At 39.1% G+C, this 26,793-nt stretch overlaps 1 long non-coding RNA gene across 1 annotated transcript in view; it reads right to left on the bottom strand.

The window, feature by feature from the left end:
• Window positions 1–26,612, bottom strand: part of LOC112453874 — a 58,998-nt gene extending 32,386 nt beyond the window's left edge. The window contains exon 1 of the long non-coding RNA XR_003040674.1: window positions 26,581–26,612. This is a non-coding gene — a long non-coding RNA (uncharacterized LOC112453874). The remainder of the gene's footprint in view (window positions 1–26,580) is intronic.
• Between the last annotated feature and the right edge of the window lie 181 nt (window positions 26,613–26,793).

Genomic DNA, 26,793 nt, shown 5'->3' with positions numbered 1-26,793 from the left:
TCGTGGCTTGTGTATTTTATAATATTTATGTATGTACAACTTAATTATATAAATTCCCACGTACTCAAAAAGATCCTCATCTTACTCCAATGCGATGTTTTTACCGCCTCTCTCTATTACATAAGATATTATATGAAGTCAATTTCTGTTTGCTAATTTCAAAAGTAGAAAAAAGAAAGAATATATCACGCGAGTGTGTAAATACATACATTTAATACTAAACTATTTAAATTGTTCGGACGTATCTTGAAGTTCGAAGAATTTGAGCACAATAATTTAAGGTTTGATCTCGAAATTCATACTATTCGAACTGCTTGATACGAAAATTCCGCATACTATTTAAAATATTACTCCATGCATTAGGTCAATTTTCTACAAACAGAAGAAATCTGTCTAGATAGGTATGTAATGTGCAAAACGCGATAATATTACTATATATATAATTACATAAATATAAATCTAACAGTTTGTGACACAGTTTCTCACTTCTCTGTCTTTTTGTAGTATAAGAATCAACAATCTCGTGCAGTATTCAAATAATAATTTACTCCTGGGTCGCAAATCCCTTTTCAATTGGTATTCTAATACTATCTGATATTCTAACGTTATCGCGATGCATGTGGAGAGAAGTAGGCGTGAAAGGAAAAAATTTGCATTGCATTCTCCAGTGGATTCATAAATCATCTAAGATAGCGCGCGGCGTCGATGGTCTGCAACCTGTTGCTGGATTCTGCGCTGAACAGGGCGCATCTCCATGCATTCTTTATCGCGTTAGAGACCAAACGGTAGCCATGCTGTCATCGAAGGTTTACGAAAATCGGTCCATCGCTCGTTGGACGCTAAGGGAGAGACAGGATGAACTATGACGTCGCTAAGACATATTCTACAATGAACTCCTATCGCGTCCAACAATCGGCACAATTTGTAGTAATTCTCCGCGGAACGAGTTCACAAAAATAAACGAAACGATTTGTCGTCTTTTGCCAGGCCTATTTCTTTGCCAGGCGCAAGCAGTTCGTTTTAGCACGTAAAACTACATTTCGACGATGATTCATAACATTCGAGTCACGAGGGATCGCATACTTGCTTCATATATTTACGATCTCCCATGGGATCCAGATTGAAATCATTGAATTGTATGCAGGACTAACCCTATGACGAATCTTTTCATCCTTGTCATCGTGGTTTCGCATATATTGCACTTCCCGTTTCATGCCTGTCGTTCAAATTCTCAATGGACCGCAATGCATTTCATATCCAGTATACATTGCACATTACCTCCAGTAAACGCAAAAGATCGAATATTGAGACATTAATAAAAGCAAATAATTCGTGCATGAGATAAACATAATAATTTGACGATGATAATTTAGCATTAGTTTTCGTAATTATTTTCCCTAAAAAACACATAATGCGTATTTAAAATTATTTTAATTTGTTATTTGTACAATTAAAAAATTGCGTCTGCTCATTGTTCGCGTATCTAATCGCGAATTGAAGTATCAACTATTAGAGAGGCAAGATTTTCATCAAATTTTAACAAGATTCGAGACGCCTGTGTGTGCTTGCACTTCTGAATTTGTATTAGACTCCCAATTCGTCACACGGCGAAACGGTCATAATGATTAATTAAAACGTGCGTTCGCGGAATTTTGCAAAACTCGACGCGAGAACGGCGTCCCTGGCTTCCTGGCGAGTCTCTTAAAACGGATCGCTTTGAAATCACGGATGACGAAGCTAATACGTAGTTATTAGATGCTGTGTGGCCTCGTAGTCGGTTTTGCACCCTGCAAAGTCGAGAATGAGAGAGAGAAAGAAGGCTACGCAAACAGACGAAGGGCGAGTCGATGTCTCGTGATGTGTGGCGATGGTGTATCGCCGAAGGGTTTTCAGCACGGTGGCCCCCCGAAACAGCACCACGCCTTGACAAGTATATCGTGGAATTTAATATATCCACCTTCTTTAGAGGCTTCATCGGCCAACGGTATGCGAGAAAAGGCGCGCGGGCGACTCTAAAGCCGGGAACGAAATACTTCGAGTACCAAGACCTTCAAGAGCGAAATCTGTCAAAAGAAGCTGATCCGTTATTTTGAAAACTCCAAACACTGTGTGTAAACATGACGATAGACGATGGGATCTGAGTGCGAAATAGATCTAATTGTTGTTACAGCGTCATTCAAATGATTGATTGCCAACGAAGTTTGTTGAGTGTGACTTGCTGACCAACAACAAACATGTTTTGGTTAAAACTGACCCAATTTAAAAGTCAGTCTTTTAGCTTTATACATAATTTAAGTGGCAGATAACAAAAAATACTTTCTTTGTAATCTCAGTATTATAAAATATCGTTATTTATCTAAGAACCAAAGCAAAACTAGAACTGTCTACCAGCAAAATGTTTACGAAATAACAAGATAAAGTTACAAAATTTATAGTAAATAAAATTTATTTAAATCTTCATTTTAAAAACTTACAAAATTGGTTAATCCTTCTACAATATCAAAATTATTTTTATTTTGTTTATAATTACTTAATATCTTTCAAAATTTCAATAATATATTAAAAAACATAACCCATTTAACATTTTATCATTGACAATATATTGCCATTGGTTATTTTATATATAAAATGTTTTATATATAAAAACTCAATATAAATCATAATAAAGAGAATTCAACAATAATAATTTATCACTATTACAAAAAAATTAATAATAATAAATATCATAAATATTCATTAGAAAACGTGAGTGATGAGTTTCTTATCCCATCAGAATAGGATTTTTCAACCAAATTCTATGTCAAAAATTACTGTATTCAATTGTTGTCGAGACATTAAAATCGTCTCGTTAGCTGAGAAAATCGCTCAGCTCGTCCCGGGCCTCGCAATAAGTAATCCGGTACAAAGGGAAGGGCACAATACGGAGCACGTGCGGCGAAGTACGTTGGAGAGACCAAAACAGTCGTTGAGATTCGCTCTCTCGGTGAGGTGCGAGAAATCGTTTTCGATTCTCTCGTGGCACCAGCGACGTTTGAGAGAAAAGGAGACCGGGCGTTTTCCCCCTCGCAGAAACGGCACTAAAGTCGCCTCTCGACCCCATTTCGCGACGTTTAGGGACTTCCTTCGGCGCGCACGCGATTGTTCCAGCGTGGAACAAACGCGAGCACCTGCGCCAGGCATCGAGTTACCCCCTCAGCCGATGTCGCGGTGCCCGAAAGTCGAATTCAGAACACCTGATGAGAGCGGCGGGCAGTTCGCTGGGGGGCCCCGCTTCCGGCCCGCCTTTCTACACGGCCGCGTCCCGCGACTGTCGTCGTCTTCGGCGCATTGTACGACCTCGTATGAGAACGGAAGTGCAAATTACAGGCCACGGCGGCGGAGATCTTTCTCACGATGTAAGTGCGCGCCGCGGGACCCGATCCGTTGCCGAGCGAGAGAATAGAAAAGCCAAGTAGGTCCGTTGCGGGACGCGCGCATGTTCGAGAAGATGCACGCGTCAGTAGTAGATTCTGTATTCGGTTTTTCTTTATTCGAAAAACAGAAAGTTCGGAGTCTGTTACCGCGAGAGAAAATACCTGAAAACAGTCTTCTAGAATCACGAAAGATACTCTTTCCAGATAGATCAAACGGATAAGTATTTTTTAAACAGGCAATAAACAGGCAACATATAATTACTAAATCGACAAATGATAATTTATAAATCGAGATAAGTAAACTTGGAACAGATAATGACTAAATCGAAATGAAATGTATCAGTGATAATTTAGAATCATCAGCTGCCCTCCTGGAAATTAATCAAAAAGCAACAAACGCACTCCACTGATATTACTACGATAGAGACAATAAATTAAAACCATATTTTCTGTTCTGCAATATTGCCTTTGCTAGTGTAATCTTTCTTACAATAAGATAAACAAATTACAGTAAAAAAAACATTAAATATATCAATTGGATTGTAAAACTTTCGTTGAAATTTAACGAACTGAAACGACAATCGCGAAAAAGTGGACGCAATTGCATGAATTTCGGAGTTTATGTCGAGATCACATCGAGAACGTTATTTTTTACTTGACCATTTAATTTTCAGGTTGCCTTGTAGCTTTAATTAAAAAACGTGATATGCGGTGGAAACTCATGCTCGTATAACTGCAGTTATATATCCTCATGAGGATAATTTGGTTAATAAGTCGGGTATTTAAATTGCAGTGCGATAATTCGATAATTGCACACCATGATTTCTTTTTCTTTTAATGGCACTTTTGTTAAATCGATATTACTTCTCATGTATCGGGTCGGATGAAGAGAATGTTTCTCGAGTTGCAGGTTTTTAGGATCTGGAGAACACATTTTTTCTGTAATCGGATAATGTTCCATCTGTTTCATTTACGTTCTGTCATTTAAGCGGCTGATCCGAGGCAAAGCCGCGAAGCAAAGGATCACCCAAAATCACCCAAAATAAGAGAACGAGGATAACCGCGTCTTAAATCCTAAGGAATAATCAATGAGACCGGACAATAATGTCCGGCCGGCTAAGATGGCGTTGAGACAAGAAAACTACTCGGTGTAACGACCGATAAAGAGTAAAAAAAAGGAACCAACCGGGAACGGCATGCGCTTCCGATTGGCCGAGGCGCCGCTGGGCGGGAACTCGACAATCGACTTTTACAGTCTCCGGCTCTTTCACCCGTACGCCGTAGTATCATCGAGAATGAAGAAACTAACGACGCCGTCTCCGGGAGGTTACACGCGGGTCACGATCTCTCGTTTTTGCATTCTCATTTGTACCGTTCAGCTCCTTTGTCAAGTATAATTACGTCAGCTCATGCCACTATACATTGTTGCTGTAAGAAATAATTAATCCATGGAGTGGATTGACTATAAGCGCGCGTTCAAAAAAAGACATCTTTCTTCTTAAACAACGATTGCTTTATCTTCTTCAATTACCTTCTTATATCCAATACTTCAGTTATTCTTATATCATCAATCTATTGGAATATATAAATGGATATTAGGAAAGAGAAAATGTTAATTATGTGTTTAACATAAAGCACATTACTTCTTTTGATTGACTCTCTCGTGAGTCAACACAACAATCTCTTATGATTTATGCTATTATTATTATACGACTCTTGAATGACGAATAAAATAAAAGAAATGTTTCAGAACCGTTAACTTAAAAGAACATCGTAATCTTTGTCAGATTGAGACGTTAATCGAAAATATATACGTATAAAAAGAGTGCGAAAGATCGTTTTCCATGTCAGCTTGTTGATGTCGTCGTCGAATAGGCGAATAAATCGATCGATTTCTTCAAAGTGGACAGCACCGATCGAATGTCCTGGTCGTTCCCGGCAATTATTTCAATTTCGTAAAATACGATTTCGACAGGAAGTCACGCTCGGCGCGCGTCCTGGCGCGTGATGATTCGATCATCGCGTCGCCGTCACGGACGGAATCGCGGCGGCGGTACACTTTAGAGGCCTTTTGATATATCCCGCCCGGTGGGTTCATCAAAAAGGATCGATTCGGTGAGGATCGCGCCGACCCCCGTCCGCTCGCGTAGGTACGCGTTGATCATTGCGTGATTGCGGGTACTGACAATGACAACAAGCGCCACGGGAGGCATGACTTGGCACCGCAAGAACGGAGGACCCGGACCTTTTAACACGAACTCGCGCCGACAGTCGCTCCAAGAACCGGAGTGAGACGGTATACTCTTTCGGTAGGCGACAAAATCGCCGCGCGACAAGAAATTACGATTGCTTAGGTAATAGACAGAGGTTTCTGAATTACGCAAGCCATCCATGCTATTTTAAGCAAACAAATCCTCCTGCGTCTCAAGGACGTAGAACTTAAAACCTTCCCAACCTAGATAGATAGATAGATAATGTTTTACAAAGATAATCACAGTTTAACATTCTTTTTACACCTTCTCTGCATTTTTGTAAACAGAGAGATAATGGAGAGTTAATGGAGAAAGAATGGTTGAATATTAGAGAAGAATTATTGACGCGTGGTTCAAAAGGTAAAATGCATTAAATCTATGAAAATTATTAGGCATAAGACCCTGCCTGATAATTAAAATTAACTGTATTTACTTATCTTGTGTTATACACATCTATTTACTTATTAAAGAATTGTGAACTTGCTTGACATGGGTTTTTAACAAAAAAGAAGAAACAAAAATGTATGTTCTACATTATCTTTGATAGATGTCTGAGGTCCGTTTAACAATTGAAACGCGAGAGATGAAGGTAATTTACGCATTGCTTTCAGAAAGGACACTTACTCGTTTTCGATGTTCTCAGCTACGTTTCGTAGCGAAGAACATCGATATAAAGGGGTAATCCATAGAGGAATTTATGGCTCGCTTTATTGCGTCCCAAGTGTGTTCCTTCCACGGTAGAAGATATGTAGCTGCAGGAACCAAGGTGTAACAATAAATTCTTATCTGAACACAGAAGTGTGTTGTCGCTTCTGGGGCAGTAACCAAAGATGTACGATGCCGTAAATAATAGATTGTCACTTTATTTGCCGCGTACGGGCGAACGCGATGTTATCATCCTGTGTTATTCCCGACGTATTTCGGCCTTAATATCCAAAAGAAAAAGTGAATTTATCATTTCGTAAATTCGTGGAAAATTTATATTATATTTTTTTTATTAATTCTTTTCTCCGATTCAAACGTCCAACTGTTCACACAGAGAAACGATTGAACCATATAACATACATACAATCAAAAGCACAACTTTCAATTAATACTTCTCAGATCATTAAAATTGTTTTGTTCTTTCGTATAAAAGTGACTAACAAATTATATTAAAAAGGTATCTGTAAAAAATTTATGACAGTTTAATAAGTTAGACTTTCGAGATATGGCATCCTATACTTTTAGAAATCATATTAGAATTATTGTTATTAATTATTGCTATTAAATCGTTATAAATCGTTAATTATTGCGAGTAACACCGATATTTGTCGCGCGGATAATTGATCTATATATTTCAAATTAAGGATATCGTTTCTCATAAATCGCCATTTCGCTTTGTTATCCTCATTAGTATGAGCGCATATCATCGCGCACCGCTCGATTCTCCGCGTGCATTCGGCGCCGGCAAAGAGAGGCAGACAAAAAGGAGGAGTTGCTCGGGGAAGAGGTGTATCATTGTATCGCAGCATTGTTGCCTGGCGAACGAGCAGATGAGTTTCACTCGAAGACGCTTTATAAGTCATTGTGCCCCGATCTGCTGGACCCACCGCGCTGGAAATGGGCCGACTCGATGAATTCGTACGCACATTAGATATAGCTGCCATAAGAATACACCCTCTCCCTTTCTCTCCCTTTCTTTATCTTTCTTTATTTGATCGTCCTCGGATAAATCGATTCGATGGAAGGCAATATCGCAATGATTCTTACCAAAACCGGCCGTATTGTATAAATCTAAAGCAAAAACCCGACACGTTCACTGAGGTGAGTGGGTCACTGTCTCTATTAATGATTAATACGCAAGAAAAATATTTTATTATTTAAAATTATTATTAATCTTCATAATCAATGCACAAGAGAAATAAAAACGTAAAAAAAGACATAGTTTTATTAGAACAGACACCTATAATGAGGACTTATAATCCGTTTATCATTCAGCGAATAATGCTTTCATTTTATCAAGATAACTAAATTGACAATCGATATGCGATTAGAAAGAGGAGTAACAAGATAACTAATAGCTCAAACTTCGTCGATCAGAAGTCAGAAATATAACAAGAACTCTATTTACTCGTCCTGTTTTGAGAAGGGTCGCAACGCGATTGTCACGGCGCGAATCGAAACAGCTTTTAGGAAGCGCGAATAAGCGCGTGCGTGCAGCACGCGCGAAAGAGTTCCTGAGTACTCGAAAACATCTGGCCTCGTGCCAGAGGCTCGGGGGCTCGAGTCGAGTACAACTCGAGCGCGGAGTACCACTCGACGGGGCCGGTTTTCGGAAATGAAGGCACGTTTCCGCGCTTTTGAGCTCTCGCGTACCGACGATGAACGGCGAAGAGTATAAGACTAAAAGGTGGGACTCTCGCCGCTCGAATCTGACGAGAGTTCCTCTGGCATATTAATTTCCGCGTCGATTGGCAGCCTCAATAGCGGCCATGATAAACGCGCCGAAGCGAAGAGTACTGTCTTCCGTTTATTTCTCTCTCGTCTTTCTTTCTTCTGTTATAACTTTATATCATTTATATCTAAACGTGTACTTTCTAAGGATGATTAAAACAAATATAAAACGTTTTAGTTAATATTTTATTAATTCGTATGTGTCTCTTATTTCACTTAACTTGCTAAATTTTTAAAAGTCAAACAAAACTTTTTAATAGTCATCTTTCGGTAAAATTTTATAATACCAACATTCAGTGGCCTGAAAACCTGAATGCCCAATTCACGATCATGTTGATGGTCACGTTATCTATAATACAAAGGCACTACGAAACTTGCAGCGCTGCGAAATAAATTATTCTAATAGTACAGATGACGTTAATATTGAGGCAAGCGGCCATTTTCTCCGCTCGGTGATCCAATGATACTAACGTACGAGAGAAGTCAGAAGTGGCACGTACGCGTCCTGTGCCTATGTCGAGCGAATATCCAGCAGGACGGATAGACGGACCCCCCGCGAACGAGGCGCTCATTGTCGCGGTTGCTCGCGGGGGTCCTCGTGACCAAACGCGCCACGTTGATCGCGCCGACATTGAGCGCAGCTCTCTGCAATTTCGCTAACGATCCAAAGGAAAGAGCGAGCGTCAGTTCGAAACCGTTCGCCGACGAAATTGATAAAGGCTGAAGAAGAACACCTTACAATTTCAAATAGCGTTATAGACGATAAGGTAATTAAATTCTTTTCACGTATAGTTGGCATATAAATTCAAAGAATTTTATCACAGAGATTCTCTTTAAATTCTGATTGCATCGTAATACGTGTAGTTTAACTAGTAATATAATTTATAATGTGAGTTGCACAAAAATATGATATTTATTTAACTGTTGCTACTGATGGTGACCGACAAGGCATAAACAAATAATTCAATGTCGATATCACCACGAAAAACTGTCCTAACGGTGAATATTTATAAATACAACAAGCAGAGATTATTTAATAAACTTGAATATTGAACAGCAATGTGATTATATGCCATAAATTCTCGATTCAGCGACTTGACAAATTCCTATTATTCCTGTGATAGTTTTATCTATAAACAAAAAAAAAGTTAGTCAAGTTCAGCGACGACTGCGGTATAACCGACTCTGAAACACCCGAAAGGAGATCAACAGAATTCGCTGCCGCATGATTAGGCGCGTACACGCCAGATCGCAATTCGTGCGATCGTATACAAACGTCCATGTCAACCGAATGACCGGTAGCGTACGAACGGGACCCCCCGTGACTGGGGTTAAGGTAGGGGCAGCAGGGAACAAACGAGGGAAGAAGGAAGACTCTCTTTCTCTCTTTTTTCGTGGTGGGCGCCATTGTCGCGGTTCTTCGCGGGGGTTCCCCGCGACTGAATACCACGTCGCCCTGGGAGGCATCGCGACGCCCGTTTTCGCTCTATAATTTTAACAGCCGACTCGATGATTTCGTTCGCCTTACTCCCTTTTTTTCTCCTTTTTCTCGCGTTGCCTTGTCGGGTACGGTTGCGCGCAAACAACTGGTGCGCGGCCACCTGGTTGTTCCGGGTAGATCGGATAGAAAATATGCCGCCGTTTTAGAGAGAGCCCACTCAAATCATTCGAATTTATAGCTATCAGATAAATCATTCACGTTTCCCGAGCTATTTCACGAAAATACGAGACTAGAGACTTTAATACTGAACGTAACGTACTCCAAAACAGCTTAACGATTACGTATATAATTGATGTCGACGTAAGCATAACATTATTACAATCCGTTAAGCATTATATTCCTCTTTATATTGCTAAAAAGCGATTATATGACTTTTCAGTTCTGTAATATGTCATATTCTTCAAATTTCTTTAGTTTCAGAATGATAATCAGGGGATACCTCGTAATATTATCCCAACGGACGTCGATAATATTATATAAATGAAGGTACATATATATTTCAGGTTTGAAGAGTCAGGGTGGTTTCATTTAGCGATCATTACACATTTAGCACTTGTGTTTCCGCTCCCGGTGTAGGACGTCTGCTCTATCCCCAGAGCCGCCGGGATAAAGTAAAAGGGGTCCGAGGACCCCCCATCTCGCCTTTATACGTCACCAAAGAAGTAACGGAGGTCGCACCCGACGTCAGGCAACGGGTGACCGGACACACAGAGAGTATGTGGGACATCGTGTTCCCCGTATGTCGTCCAACGTACCCCCCGTGCGCATATTCCCGCGCCCTTTCGCGCCCGCCTTGTTTCTAAAGCGTCTCTGCGAGCAGAACCGACGAGTCCAACGTGTTGTCTCGATGGTCACCATCAATACGCGATTAATCTCTTCGATCGCGCGTGAAAATAGTAGAAATAGTAGAAAAACGCTGAACTAAAGAAAGAGTATTGCTCTAACATTATCATTCTAATTTTCAAAATCTTTATAACAGAATTGTCATTAAATACAGTTAAACACTTTTTTAATAACTAATCGAAACAAGAAGACTTGCATTGCAAGAATATTGTGTTTGCATATTGTGTCTCTTTACACGGTATTATAATTCAGCATCAGATATGGAAAGAATAAGTTGCGAAAGTTGAGACGTAAACATTTTACATGCCACAAATTCGCTTTTGCGAGGAGGCTGCAAACGTACGGACGGCGTTATCGAATTGAGATATTAAAAAGAAACGAAATACACACGGATCATGGTGTTGAAAGATAGTCATTGTTTGACCGCACGCGGCGCAAATGCGGCGCGTTCGTAATCCCAAACAAATTTGCGGATTACACTCCCAGCATGAATTATTTAATCCCAGCACGGTCTCATTGGTTTAGTTAGTGACCCGTGGGGTTTTACACAGGAGATCGCACACGCCCGCTCACCATGATCCCTCGTGCGCCTCTCTTTCCTCCGCTCGCCCTTTCGTTCCGCCTTCTTGCATACGCTCTCCTTTATTTCCCTCCTTTTTGAAATCGCACGCGTACGTTCACTTGACATTTCTTACCGCAAAAGAAAAATTTTCCCACGAATATAAATAAGTGAATACGACAATTTTTAATCGACTTCAAACAAGTTATCGATAATTTAAATATTCTGTAGGCAAATCGATTTCGAATCCAAAAAAAATCTATAACTAAAAAGCTTTCAAATGTTGAATGTGCTGCTTTGCATTGTGTTTTGAGAACCATGCGTGAAATAACGTTTTGTGAGACATCCACCTTTCTGTTAGTGCTCGACCATCATTTTTGTTAGCTGTAACGCCCTGCCTAGCCATTAAATTTTCGCCCCACATAATATGGCCGGCCGCCGATAAAATTCCGTGAGAAAGAGAGGTAGGGACATATTATTTATAGCGCTAACGCTCGCGAATCAAGATGTAAGCGTGGGCAGTGCAACGGGATACCGTCGCGTCGGTCAAAAGGCCGCGAGAAATGTCCCGCGCAAAAGTGAATGCAAAATCTTTGAGAATAATCAACAAGAAGTGCTGAGGATTATTTCCGTATGATCTTACGGTATCCATACGTTGATATACAGAGGAATCTTTATCCATTCTCGAACGACGTTAAGAGTAATATTCGAGCTTCTGACATTCAAAGGCACTTATTATTGAGATAAATATCCGCAACCGTAGTCGTGTAATTTAATGAAACTTAATACGCGTGATTAAAATGAAAAAGGCGTTGCCTCCGTAATAATATGTAATATTTTATACATCAATTCATGCGGCGAACGCCTCGATGGGAGTTTTGCGATCGGCTGTACGGCAGTTCATAATTTCCGCGTCCCACGCCCTTATCTCGTGAAATAATCACGCGTATCTCGCGGCGCGTGCATAAATTATTTCGCGTGAGGTATAACGTCCCGGCGAGAATGCCTATCGAGCCGATGTCGTAAAGGAGATGCCAATAACTTGCCCTCGTCGCCGCAACCGCGCGTGCGAAGGAGCGACGAATCGTGGCATGGAAAGAAAACGAAGAGAACAACGGCGACCGTCCAGGTAACCGTGGCAGTGTGGCACGGCGCTTGAAAAAGCAGAAACGAGCGAATCGTTGCGGTTAATTTCCAAAACAACGCGCGAGCCACAGATCGAGCCCTTTTTTGCGAAGATTCGTAAAGTATTGGCGTTATTCTTCAGCGTGTCATTTCTCGTTTTGTAATCCTTAATCGATGTACAGCAATCTTGAGGAGATATCCCCTAACTTTTTCTCTTTATTTGCTATCGAGAGTATCTTATTCTTCAATTATTAATTTAAAACATAAGTATTTTTCATCACCTTTCCTAAATGTTAATATAAAGCAAAATATATTTTTTTCTTTGTAACTATTGTACTTCATATTTTTATATAAGCATTTAGTAATCAAAATAGAATTTGGGTACGTTTCCCACAAAAACGTCTTGTAAACCCTAAGGGGATATGCAATAAACCTTATCTATCTAGTAATCAAAATAGCAAGAAAAAAGTTCAAAGTTTCGATTAACTAAAAAGCTATTTTTCCTTTAACATTGTATAAAAGGAGATATTATCATTTTAAAGTTGCAAATTCTAAATCTCTCTATCAATTTCGTTTCTAATAGATCTTTCTTTCGGACCAAATGTATTACCGGAAATTAAGAACATTTTGATAAGATTTTAATAGATGAGATAAGTATGGACGATGTGAGTCTCTCTCGGCGACCCAACATTTCAATGAATCCGAACGCGGCCCCTCCGTCCTCCTCCGTGTAGCGATCCGATTCCTCATCGTGCGCCGTCTAGACAGTCTAAATTTGAATAATATTTTTATGAATGAGTGGACGCGCCATAAATCCTTGCGTGAATACCGCGGGATCGGCCGTGTACACGTGGACACGTGGAAACACGAACGCAGCACGCACGATACGCGCGCGAGATACTAGCAGAATGATACATACGTCCGAAAGAAAGATGGGGCAAAGAAAGAGGAAAAAGGATATAAGGAGAAAAAAGAGAAGAGAAAGAGAGAAAGTTGGTCTATCTGGCCTAGCCCGGGTTAAGCGATGCGAAGGTGGATCTTCCCCCGTAAATTTCTCCCTTTCCTCCTCCTCCATGTGTGACTAATAGGCTTATTATTTTATATCGCCTCACATTTGTTACAGATGTATGTTACAACGGCGCGACGCGAATACGTTTGACATTTTCCTGCCTAATGCCATGTTTGCTTAACGCGGCTCCGCAAGCGCGGAGAAGGGGATTACGCGTGTCGCGATAAATGGTATACGCGATGAATCTGGATGCACCTCTGCCGAACAGAGTTAGCGACGTGAGCTCGTGCCATTTCAGTCGCGTGAGTATCCATTAGAAAATAATGTAAAATATCAGATCGTAAATATCATCGATTAACATTATACACGTTTCATAAAAATTGCGATTGGTATAATGCAACATTACATATTCCCTTGCACCTACAGTTTTAAAGGTCAATTAGCAATCTGTATATCCTACGATTAAAATTAATTTCACAAACAGGCTGGAGCTCGTTGTTTGCGACGAGTAGGGGTTGGAGGGATTGGTCTAATTATCAATTAAGTTTCGTACGATCATATTTTCTTTCAGGATTATTTTTACCGTGGGCGTGAAATGTACCGTAGCTGGTAGGTGGGCTCGCCCACAAACATAAGTGTGTCACAAAAGAGGTGAGAAGAAGATAAATCGGCCGAATTGGATTTCTCGTATCCCACAAGATTGCATCTTCCCAACTGATCTCATTGTTCTCTGACAACCATGAAAAACACCGTGCTGCTCTGCGCTCGTGCCAGCCAAATGTTCCTTCAATTTCTTCCTTTCCCAACCGTGCAGAATATATCGCAGCATCTCGCCACTTAAAAGGTCTTACCCCTGCAAGCTATTTTCCGCCGCGAAACTGCAATCATCTTTGTCACGAGAAATATGATTTAACTCAATCTTAAGCGTTTCACACCAAACAACGAATGATTTAAAGGCAAACAATCTTCAAATTAGAAAACTAAACTGAGTCTTGCCTCAAATGTGTTTATCAAGAGAATACATTGCTGTGTCGCATCGCAAAGTGTTGATCGTACAATGAGCAATCACCTCCGGTACTCAGCGCTGCTATGCATTCGATTTTCCAAACGGTGTCCGTGAGATAAAAACAACTAGGCTTGACCAAGAAGTGAAGCGCGACAGAAATGTGCGGGACAGAACGGAGGAAGAAAGACGGTCCGGGTGGAGAGGGTAGAAGACTCTCCGAGAGTAGAGAAACACATGTCGTTCGCCGTATCCCGCGGTGCCGTGGGGTTCGATGCGTGAGATTCATATATTAAGCGGCGCGCACCGGCCAAAACCCCCTGAACGAGAATGGAGAAGGAACAGTCAAAGGAAAGACGAGATATGATAACAGAGACAAGGAGGAGGCAACGTGGCATAGATGTCGGTGAGAAGGAAGCAACGCATCGAAGAAGAAGAAGAAGAAGAAGAAGAAGCAGAAGAAGAGAGCGCGAGATATGACAAACGGGAAAAGAGAAAATGATGAAACGGGACGGAAAAGGATGGAGCGAAAGGAGGAAACGAGTAGGGCAACGAAAGAAGCGAGAGGGTGCTGTAGAAAGAAGGTTGCGCGCGAGAGGAGGAAGATCGAGAAAAAGAAAGGAGACAAGGAGAAGAAGAAGGACGCGACTTCGAGACTTCATCGGGAAGGAGAACGGCTGCGGAGCGAACCAGAGACAGATGAACTAATGCTCGAAACCACGGGGGGGCTCGTGCTTTCGAGCGTCTAATGATTTAGCCGGTGCAACGACGTGCCAGTGGTACTGACGCTGATGATGGTTGTGGTGAAGGTACCGGTGCTTATCCCCGGTATCGTGCCGTTCGGAGCGTTCTCGCGGACTCGATTTTCGGCCGAGCCGACATAAATTTTACCTAGGTCGTATTCACCTCGCTTCGTACTTATTGTTGAGATTTCCGAGGGAAGATCATCGTGTTACCGCGTTATTATTACCTTTGAGTGGAAGTGCCGTTCAACGAATCTTAGGTGTCACAACTAGTGAAATTTCTAATCATCGGCAATAACGGTGTCTTCTGCGTTTTAGGGTGCCGATAAACAGTGATCCGAGATTAAGTTGAGGTTCGGCAAAGGTGCGGCTGGGAAAAATCAATTCGTAATGTCATAACGATCGCAGGATGATGTGGGCAAATCAATAATTTTTTTTTATTGTAATAAATCGATACATGGGGAAATTTGCTGCTGTCATTCTCTCTCGCGTAAAATTCTGTTTTCAAGTTATTATTATTACACACGGAAACAAATAAGTGTTTTTTTGCTTTAGCTTTTGTTGCTGCATATCTCGAACATTATTCATGCTTTCTTCGTACATTTTTTGTCTTATTTGTACAAATATATAGAAAAAATTGTAAATTATTATAGCAAAAACAGGATTATATCTGCGAGCTGCATTATCCCATAAATTCCTAACACAGAGTGTCATAAAATGCTTCTGTTTGCATTTCTCCCTGTTTTTGTGTTAATATATCTCTATTCTATGTATTCTTTGTATTATTTCCTTGTCTCACACGTTTCTTGCACCACCAAACAATACAGACCACCAATATCGATAAAATAGTAATCGGAGAAAGCCTTCCAGGTTCTTTCCTTTTCATGATTAATCTCTCTTCGTCTTCTGTCCGTAAACGAACTAAAGAGCGGCAGAGTTTCACTTCCTCCGTGTTGTTATACGCCATGGTTAGCGGCTATAGGGTCAAACCATAAACTTTTATAGCAAGTAATAGTTTTTTCGCGATTTCCTCTTCTATGATTTACGTTTTCGTACCCTAATCTACAGCCGCTTGGTCAGATAAAAAATGTGTGTAAGCTACCCTATTATATTTTTTCAATTTCTTTTTTTCTTTTTTCTTAATGGCTATTTCTGAGAATTTCAACATTATCTTCTATTAGAAATGTCAACATACTATTGCAATTTGCAGCAATATTATGAGCTTTTTCTGACGAAAATTTTTGAGATTTTTTGTTTTACATGTCTTACATGTTCATATATATTTGGACACAAAAGTGCTATTTACGATCTTGTACAGTGAGATGTGTTAGCCTCAGAAAAATTTCATTGACATCGTTTTGGTAAAATTTTCTATGTCATGGTAATTTTTTATTTCCGCGATACGCGGCAGCCTCACCGATTTCACAATGATTATTCCAATATGTTTCCTTTCTTTAGCCAGTTGCTCATAATTGCACGCGAGCTGCGTTATATTTTTCTTCGATTTACCTCATGTCGAGTAGAATCATTCGCAAGAAAGTTGCGGGTATTCTTGTTGGTCACGCTTCCTTTGAAGTATTTATTGGAGTCATAAACGCCTGCAGTTTCGAGATAATGCAAGTGGCACAGCTGTGCCACGTCATTGGTGTATTTCCTAAGTAGCTAAATAAAATAATCTGTAATAATTACTCTGTTATTTCGCTTTCCGCAACTATCTTACTTATACCTGTTTATGAATGGAAATATTACGTAAGATATAGATTACGAGTGCGTGTGTTTCTAAACATTATATTTTACACATGATAAAATGAGACCTAATTATAAATATTGATTTATATCAGGAAATCCCGTTCCATCCGGGAAGTTATATTTTTCCAAGAGAGAATTGAACTAGTTTATAGCACCTCCATAGTGTTCGAAAAACTCACGGCAGGTACGCAACGATAAATGAAAGTCGCTTTCCATTTTGCACAAACCATTAATGGTCGATTTCCCAGAAATGGTCAATGATTTCGAGCAGATCATTTTTTGACCGTCATCCTGGGTGGTATTCGTTCCTTACTGGCTCGAAGGGCTGGTCTAGATTTTCACCCCGATCGACAATGACGATTTCCGACGCTGGCAAATTTCATTGTTACGATCCCGTAGCCGGTCCTCCGCGCCTCTCTTTACGAAAGGACACACGACGATGATTCTCGACTCAGGTATCTGAGTCGGTCCTTCTATATCCTTGACTTTTCTTCCCGTTACAGATGACATCGCCATCTTTCGCTCGTGGATGTGGTTCGATCGATAGGGGAACACCCAATGGCCCACCTACTCAACACGGCCTCTTTTCCACGAGTTTGTCTCCTCATGTTTAGACCACACTAGGGGTTCCAGAAAATTACACCAAAAGCTGCTCAATTTCTCGTTTTAACAGCCGCATAATGGATCCTCGCGCAGCGCCGATTCGTGATCCGATCAATGGGATCGATGCAGCCGGTCGACTCCTGATTTAGACATTTTCGATGTAAAAGGAAGATTTTTGCTTACAACGAGATCAATGAATGTGAACGGAAAAATATATATACATGCTGTCAACAAAACTGATGATGTAAGGATCGCTTGGCTTTCGACTATAGAATTAATTGTCATCATATTGTTACGCGATTTGACTTATGAGAGCCTTGTAGAGGCTTTCATTTATATCGCAAGTGTACATAATTTATATGTATTTACATAGTACATAGAAATTTTACGTACAAATCTGATTGTTGTAAAATTATTGAAAATTATCTATGTTTTCTTTGATGAAATCAATTTCTAGAATGATAGGCAATTTTAACTTAATACGTTGAATACCAGACTTAATTTGTTTATTTCTCTGGGGATGCCAAAGTAAAATTTCCACTATTAGATCCACATCTCGAAAATATAAATAATCTCGATAAAAGTCAATTATTTCGTCTGCTTAATGCAAATTTAATCAATTAATGCAAAAATGGGATTTCTATAGTACAAAGCAATTACAGGAACATTTTAATGCAGTGTTCCTATTTTTGCTATAAAAAATTCCATATTATTATTAATCTTTGCCACGTTGTTGACGAACAATCGAGTTCTAGGTATCTTCCAATTTTTTTTTTAAATATTACCCTTACAAGCGCATTAGTGCAGCATGCTGCAAAGAAAAAGAATAACAGAAAAATATTGAGTTTTACTTATTTCCCTTCCGGGAATGACAGGGTCGCGGAATATAAAGAGGGTGGTTCGTAATGGTAAGCTTGATTATAATAGAGGTATCATTCCCGCGAACGATACGCTCTTCCTCTTCTCTTGGATAATTGCAAATGGCGTCCTTTTATGCCGCTAGGGCGGCTGATCAAAGCCGCGGATAAATAAAAGATAATCATCTAATTATTCCATTCAAACAGCCGGCTGCCGACTACTCGGCGTATCGAAGGTACGATTGGCTCGGCGATCATTAAGATCGCGGCGCGATCATATTTTCATTCTTCTCTTCTCCCTCGATTCGTACGAATCATTGTGATCGAATTCGTGGCGAACGTGACCTGTATTACGAATATTGTAACGACTCTTCAATCGAATTGCCTGTTTAGTATCGATTTGGCATCTTGTTTTATGCAAGCTAATTTATGCTTTGAAAAGGGATCTATCAGTAATGTGAATTGCGAACGTAAAGATATATCACCATCTTCATATTCTCCGTGTTTATAGAAAAATAATAATAAATATTTTCAAATGTTTCATATAAAAAAAGGAAATATTCATAACATTAATTCTAAAAAATTTACGTGCAATTTTTCTCGCACTTATTTTTTCTGCAAAGTGTTACCTTGTACTTTTTTCATTTCGCTTATCTGCACATGCCGAATGTATCTATTCTATCGAAAAGTACTGAAGCTGAACTGTATCTTATCGACAATACATGTTTCGCATCCGAAGTGACAGACGGACGACATTAGATCGCCGAGATATCCCGAAGCATCAGAAGAACGACGTTGGCTCGCGAGATAACCTGGTCCGTGAGCGCAAAGGGATTAGTAACATCCAAGGGACGGAAGCGACGTTACGGGATGTTTTCTGAGCAGCGAATTAATGTGTAGTGACAGACTTGTCAAAAAGAAGGCCGATACAAACCTCATTAGCTTACAGAGCGTTCCCCTCGGTTCCCGACGTACGCGGCGCGGGTGTGGTGTCTTGTGGTGCCCCTGAGACATCCTCAATCTGATTTCCCTAGTGAATGCAAAGCAGCGACTGACGTTTAAAATGTTTTTAATCGCGGGGCTTTCTCGCGATAAAAACCGCGGCGCGCGGACGCGAGGATCACGGTGCTCCATTGGTTACCTGCCAAAAGAAGATCGTCCTCCCACTCGGCATTAGTTACAAATGGACCGGAGCAAAAAAACGAGAACGTGCAATCGAATGAAGGATCTCGGGGCAGCTGGTCTCGCGGTAGTAATGCGATCCATAGATCCCAAACGGAGGTGTGACCGAGAAACGGGCACGGGTGAGACTGCGTGTCTCCTCGGTCCTAGATAAGAATCTGTCATCCCGGTGACTGGCTGGTACACTAATGCCGGGCGACAAGATACTACCAGATAAAATGCCAGGAAGTTCGCCCAGTCATTCCCGCGATACCGCGACAACGAGATGGCGGTGCCACCTCATTCGCCGACACTCGTCAGCTGAAGATAACCAAAATATGTATTTCGCACCGGTGGTACTTGAATAATGACGCGATAGTTTACCAAGGAGGAATGCACTTTGCGCCCGAGGGTCCGCTTCCTGTATACCCCTCGGGAGATTTGCAATTTAATGACTCACTGCCCGATTGTATCTTTCTGTGTAATGGTTAGGTGATGTCAGAGAGAAATCATCTATCTACTTCTTTCGAAACAGATTGCGCGCCAATGTAGGAATGAGCGATGCTAAGTCAAAACGATTATAAAATATCTTATGAGAGCGCATTGCAGCTTCGAAACGCGAAGATAAAAAAACAATTAGAAATTCAATTAAAAGCTTTGTATGTAATGGATGATAGGTCATACTGGAACGGTAACATCACAAGCAGCGAAAATATGTTCGTTACAAAAAAAAATACATCAGATCTCGTAACATCGATCATCGAGAAAGATGGAAAGAATCTCGCTCTCGACTGCGTAACCGGGAGTACGTTTCGAATCTTTTCTTTTCTTCATCTCGATTAGCGACTAGCTATTAAAAGCAACGGCAGATCGCGTGTCGAAAGAGATGAAAAAAATAAGTGGGGATACAGTATACTATAACTGGAACAAGACTGGGAAAAAAAAGATTTACCGCGCACCTTCCTCGGCGGAGGCAGAGATCGTGAAACTATCTGAAAAAAAAGAAGTAAACCGTCAATCCGATCTTCTCTTCCTGGAGCAGATTTCGTCGTCCGCGCGTCTATATCGAGATGGGCCTGGCCAGGTGAGTGGGTGAGTGACTCCGGCATTGTCGTTCGGCAAGATATACGACTCCCGGTTCCCAGAAACAGTTTATATTCCGGGCGGTAGAATGGGGAGAAGGATCGGAGAGATCGTTATATGCTTACCTGGTCCGAACGATCCTCGTCGTTCTCATCTCGGAAGCGTTTCGTTTTCGGGATTCTGCGTCGAAAGCACTCGGTCAGGGCCGCCGTCGACCCACGGATACCTCGGATACCTCGGCGATCATTTTCGAAGACTTATACCGCCTCGCGGGCTCACACCGATATATATTTTGCTTCGGGAATAATTCACTGGGTAACCGCGATATAACTCGCGCGGGAACCGGTTGCCTTTGATGGAACGCGTGAATAACTCCCCCGGCGATCGATTATAATTAAAGGAACAATTTCTCTCATTTTCGAGCGTAATATTGAATGTCGTGGACATAGACGAACCTATGTTGCACACTTATCGAGACAATCGGTCTTTATCTCTTCGATCACGAAGTGTAATAATCGGATCGGGGCAATTATCGTTCGCTTGTTGTCAGTACTTATTTTCGTTTAGCTTTATGATACAGTTCGCTTTATGTCTCGTCTAATCTCGTTTGAACAGTGATGTCTATAGAGTGATACAGATCTCCCTTGAAAAGTATTCTTTCGAACGCAGCTGTACACAAAATCAGCAACAAGCGTATATATAGATAATTTTACAAATAAACTCTTAAACAATTTTTCTCAATTTAAATTGTAATATAAATTTCTATACAGAATAAAAAATAGAAAAATATCATCGTGTATTATAAATTTAATAACCTCAGATCACTATAATTTATCACGTAGAGATTTTATTCACGATATCTATGGGTGACGTTTCCATCATTTTTCAGAGATAAAATATACAATAAAACTGATTAAATCGTATCATTGTTACGAATTTCTTTTAAAAATTCGTGAACAAAAATATTTATGGCAAATCCTAGATATTTGTTTATATATATATATCTCTGAAATATATATTTATATGTTATTGTTAATATACTGGAAAGCTATTTTCATCAATTGCCTTCTTAGAATCAGTTAGTCCTAGACAATTGTTGTATAATACATTTGATCACACGGTTTCCTAAATCACTACGTTTGTCTTTTCCAACAATATTTCTTACATTTTTACAGGAATTAGAAAGTTGTGAAATGAGAAATAATTTACGAAATACAATACATACACACGCACACGCATATTACATGTACACTTACCCCTTACCCCTTTAATTTACAGTACTGTGGAACAGTGACAATTGAAAGGCTTCTGTTGTAAAGGATGTAATGAAATAAATCCTTCGTGTCACTTGGCTTTCATTCTCTTCTTTTTACAAGAGACTGACATAAATGCGGCTTCGTTTTATCTTACTAATAAAAATAAAATAATTTTTTTTACTTCAAGCCGTCTTATTCACCAAAAAAAGATTTATTTTCTAAATTGGTTGTAAAAATGCGTGTTGTCACACAGACTCGTCTATTACTATTGTACGAGAAGCTTTCGAAAGATTCATCACGTGTAAATATTCTCGAAGACTTCTCGAGATACTAGTAGTAAGTATATCGCGAGCCTGACAGTGTTCGACATAGAGCAATGGGAACGAGAAAGACGGAGAGATAGTTCTTTTGGGGAGGTATTTCCAGGCTCCTTTAAAGGTGGGGATATTCAGCCATAAATAACTATAAACAGGGACCTCTGTAAGTCAGGTAAACTCGATTCTCGCACGGAAACTATCCGTATAAGTCTATACAGTTAGTTGATTGTGTATAAGAGTCTCTCTCCTCCCCCTCTGTCCCTCTATTTCGATTCGGCGGACTGTTTGGATGCTGGTGGTTTTTCAGAGTCACGCCCTGGAAGGGGACCGCGGGTCGCGAGGATGTTTGGGAAAATGGATCGCTTACAGGTGCGGCGTATTTAATCCGGAGACATCTTCATAATCTGTTAACCCCCATGGAAAATAACACAGCGAGTCCGCTGAAGGAAAGCCCTGCCGCAGCTGCCGAATCAATTCGTCTTCCCGTGCGTACATGCGTATAGAGGACATTCGTACAGAACAAATGCATTGTTGGTAACAAAATAATTTAAGAATTTTGGAATGGCTCTAAAAAATCGATGATTTTGAAGAATTTATGCCATATGTAAGAATAATCAACAAACAATAATTCCTCGTCGCGACCATCTCGCGATCGAAATCGATTTTGCGTTTAAAAGGAGAAGATGGAACTTTGTAATAAAACTATAATTTCATCTCGCGGTGAAAAACTCTGAGACTGCTCTTACCCGATAACAGGACGCGAATGGATGAAACACTTATGGGTGGATTTTATCTGAAACGAGTGTATATCCGATACGGAGATGTTGAAATAGTTTTCATGTACCCACAGTGGGGCGCACTCGGGGCCACGCTTTGTCGAAGGTACGGTCAGTCGTTCAAGCAAAAGTGATTTTCTATGGCGCGCCATATCGATAACATCACGTTAATGCCATTCACTTGTTTGCCTCGAGAACCGATGCCTCTTTCTGGGGGTTATTATTGCCAAACGATTCGCAGCATTCGCGCTAACACGAGAAGAAAAAAAGATCGGTGTGACGTAATTTAATATGACTAATACTTGCTGTAGATGAATACGAACACCGTTGGATTCATATTCGGAGAATTGGAGATTTAACGATTGACCTTTTCATGTATATACGACGACACGATATACATGATTATACGAGAATAAATAAAAAAACAAGGAAATTATTTCTTTATTCAAAAAGTACAAAAGCTATCAATAATATCTTTACATTACTTTTCATTCGTAATCTCTGTGCAACACTCGTAACACACTGTTCAGCATTCTATGAGTTTTCTTATATTCTGAGAAAAAATAATCTTGATTGATTGCGCGCGAAAAAAAATACATCACTTCTTTTATTTCGTTATTACTTCATTAAACTATTTTTATCCATTATATACTTTTCTTTATGTTACATAGTTATTCCTATTTTTCTATAAATTTCAATTATGATTTCACATTTTCTATTCGTATAGAAATCTTACCACAGCATGCTGCTCAACACTGCTGCACACAGCGAGTGGTAGCTTACTCTTTGAAAGTAAGCAAAACACTGCAGGTTTATTACTGCAGATAGGGATAGACACACGAGGCTTCCTTAGATTTGCAGTTGATCTAATTTCGCTTTTGCTCAAATATTTTGAATAAAATAATAATTGCTCTTAATTTTGTATTTACCCTCGTATAATATAAATATAAAGATAACTAATTTTGTGTTAACAAAATTGATTAATAAATATATATTTACTATCCACTGAGAGTTTAATAAAATATTATAGATGGTACATTGAAGAAGAAATGAAATGTAACATATAACGTTCGCTGTTGCCAATAAAACACAAGCTAAAAAAGTTAAATAGCTAAATAAATGAGTAATATAAGATGACATGTCTTAAAAAATGTTTTAAGCAGATTTCCTATATTTAATTGCAGAAATTAAAATTCGAAAAAGATTTATAATATAAAATTGTCTCTTATTTTTCCATAAAATAATTAAATAAATTTTTTTCGAAAAATAAAGGTACAAAAAAAAGGTTCACTATACAGTTATTAAGCTTCAAATTTAAATAATTTAAATTCGGAACTAATGGCAGTAATATACAGATGTTTCTGCAAATGTTAAATATGTGAAAAGATCTGATGATTCCAAAAATAATGACAAGTGATTGTTAAAGAGACCGTCAAAGAATTGTTATCCTTCGAATAGTCGGCACGTCAAAAAAAATAAAATAAAAAAACCGGCATATTCCCAAGGAACATTCGACATTCAAGCAGAAATATTTCTGCTTAAAAAATGTCCTGGGTTTTAGTATTTATTTGTCACTTTCGAATCGACGAAACACATTGAGTTTCGTGGTGGTCTCTCTTGTTCTTTCCTAGAACTTACAAAAAGGGCATCATTTTGCTTGAAAATCGATTCGTTTGTTCGGCGGACGTAAGTTTGAAGTTGAAGGCGATCGGCATTTCCGAGAGTTGCCGGCTTTTCCTATCTGATTTTTCTGAAATTGATGGCGGCACTTTATTCAGAGCGCGACATTGGTTATAACGGGTTCCCCGTTATACCTAATGGCCTTGACAAATTTGTTTGGGTCGTGTTTGTCACGCCTTTTCATATAGACTTCCGATATAAAACTACCTTTTGCACACGGGCATAACGATTTCATAAAAAGAAATATTAATCTATTTTGTTCACTTCACTAATCTATTCTGTTATTTTTGTTTATTCAAAATTATTCTTTTTTATTTTATTTAAAAAAATTGATGAGAAAGATATACGTTGGATTATTTGATTTTTAATCGAAGGTACTGTATATCGAAGTATCTGTGCGCGAGGATATTCACTATCTTAATACCTCATTAGATCTGTTATTTTTTTGAAATTTTTTGGTAAAGTTACTTTTATTCGTGTTGCAATCACAATATATCTTGCTACAAGATATTTGTAGCTATATTTGAAATAGTTTTTAAAATATTGAGATTGTATAAAAAGATTTAGAACGAAACACATATTTGATATTTTCCATATTGAACTTTTAAACTGAGAACGAGTATATAAGTAACAAACAAAACAATCAGTAAAAAGCTAATAAACTTAAAAAAAAATTTAGGAGAAGCATCGATATAATTTATATATAAATTACACATTTAAAACATTTGATAATACAATCAATCTTTTCGTATATGTCCAAATGTATGCATATGTCTGCACTTGCACTGTTTCATAGCACGGAGACAAACACGAGAGCTCGCAAGCAGAATTATGCATATAAACGCAATTGGTGCTCACGGTTAAATAATGTTGCAATATACCGACAATTTCGATAATTAACATGAAGTTATTCCAACGTAAAGGCCACGCTGTCTGCACTCTTCTCTCAATTAGCGAATACTTTTACGGCGCGTGCATGTATTTCCGAGAACTCGCTGCATCGTACGTGCGCGATCTCTCCTTTTTCTTTTCCTCTTCTTTCATTACGAGACGATGAAACCCGTCAAAGTGACCATTTCGTGGACCTCGAAGAGGACTGCAGTAAAACGCATTTTTTTCGAAAGATTTCGACTCCCCGCGCTTTTCTTCAGTTTTATTTTACGCTCATAAACATCTCGGACTGATTTACTATTAGATCTCACCGGACTACGTAATCGCCTATAAAAAATTTATTTAATGCTCTTTCGTTTCGTTTCAACAGTGACTATTTATCTAAACACCCATTCCGGACTGGGCGCTAAAGATTAAAATGACACTGCAATTATAAATCAAAAGATATAGAAGTTTATATATGCATAATATTCCGTGACTATTCTGGTCAAATTTTTTGACGTGCCTATTAGCTAATATGGCTCGGATTCTCATTTTGAAAATCCGAGAGTGTTCTCTTGCAGGTTCTTCAAATGGCAATGTCTAAGAAACGAATGACGTCGCGCTCATGTTTCCACCATGTGCCTGCCATGCGTGCGGACAATAGAAGAATGATTTTTCAGTAACGCAAATAACATCACGTTTTACGAACGGTTTCAACAGAAGCTGTTTGTATTTTTAGCTAAAGTTGAAAATCATAGAACACTCCGTTATAAGATTTGACAATTCTAACAGTACCTAACAGTTCTTCTTAAAATGTTTTCAACTTTTATTTTTTAATCTTTAAAACCTACACGGTCCATATATGGACCTCGCATATAGACCTTTAATCGCGTGTAAAGCTAATTGTAAGTATAATCAACCAAATCTTAAAAAATTATGAAATAGAGGATAGAAAAACTGAAGAATATAATAGAAATAGAAAAATTGTCAATAATTAATATTAAATTGTCCAAAAACATCAATTTTTGAAAAGCCTCAAGTGGTTGAGACTCTTCAACCTTGAGGTGTAGCCTTTAAAAGTTAAACTAATATACTCTAAGTTATGCTTTCTATTTAATCTTATATGAATCTTATATACTAAACATTATTCGAATTGCAAGACCTACGTCGAATTCTTCAGATTACATCGGCCTAAAGTACAACAATTTTTTTTAATTATAAAGTTTAATTATTTTGCAAGTTTTATTGTTCCTCATTTATTCACATAATGTTATTGATCATAAATTATTGTACACACTGATCTTAAAAAAAATAACATTATATAAGAAGAGGATCACTCACCAAGAATCGTTACTTGCCGAGTTTTGCGCGATGTCCTTCCAATCTCTGTAAAACAGGAAACATTACATTATGTAGGCTCCAATAGCTCCAAAAAAAATCAACAGATTGTTAAAATTTACAAGATCTATATTCCAATTAACACAAAAATATAACTTCGGCTTTTGTTAATACAATAAACTTAAGAAAAGTGTTTCTCTCCGCATCTTGCGATAA

The sequence above is a fragment of the Temnothorax curvispinosus genome, unplaced genomic scaffold (assembly GCF_003070985.1).
Source record: "Temnothorax curvispinosus isolate PA1 unplaced genomic scaffold, ASM307098v1 QBEX01004747.1, whole genome shotgun sequence".
Taxonomy (NCBI): domain Eukaryota; kingdom Metazoa; phylum Arthropoda; class Insecta; order Hymenoptera; family Formicidae; genus Temnothorax; species Temnothorax curvispinosus.
The sequence above is the reverse complement of the archived record's forward strand: the minus strand, read 5'-3'. Positions and strand labels throughout refer to the sequence as shown.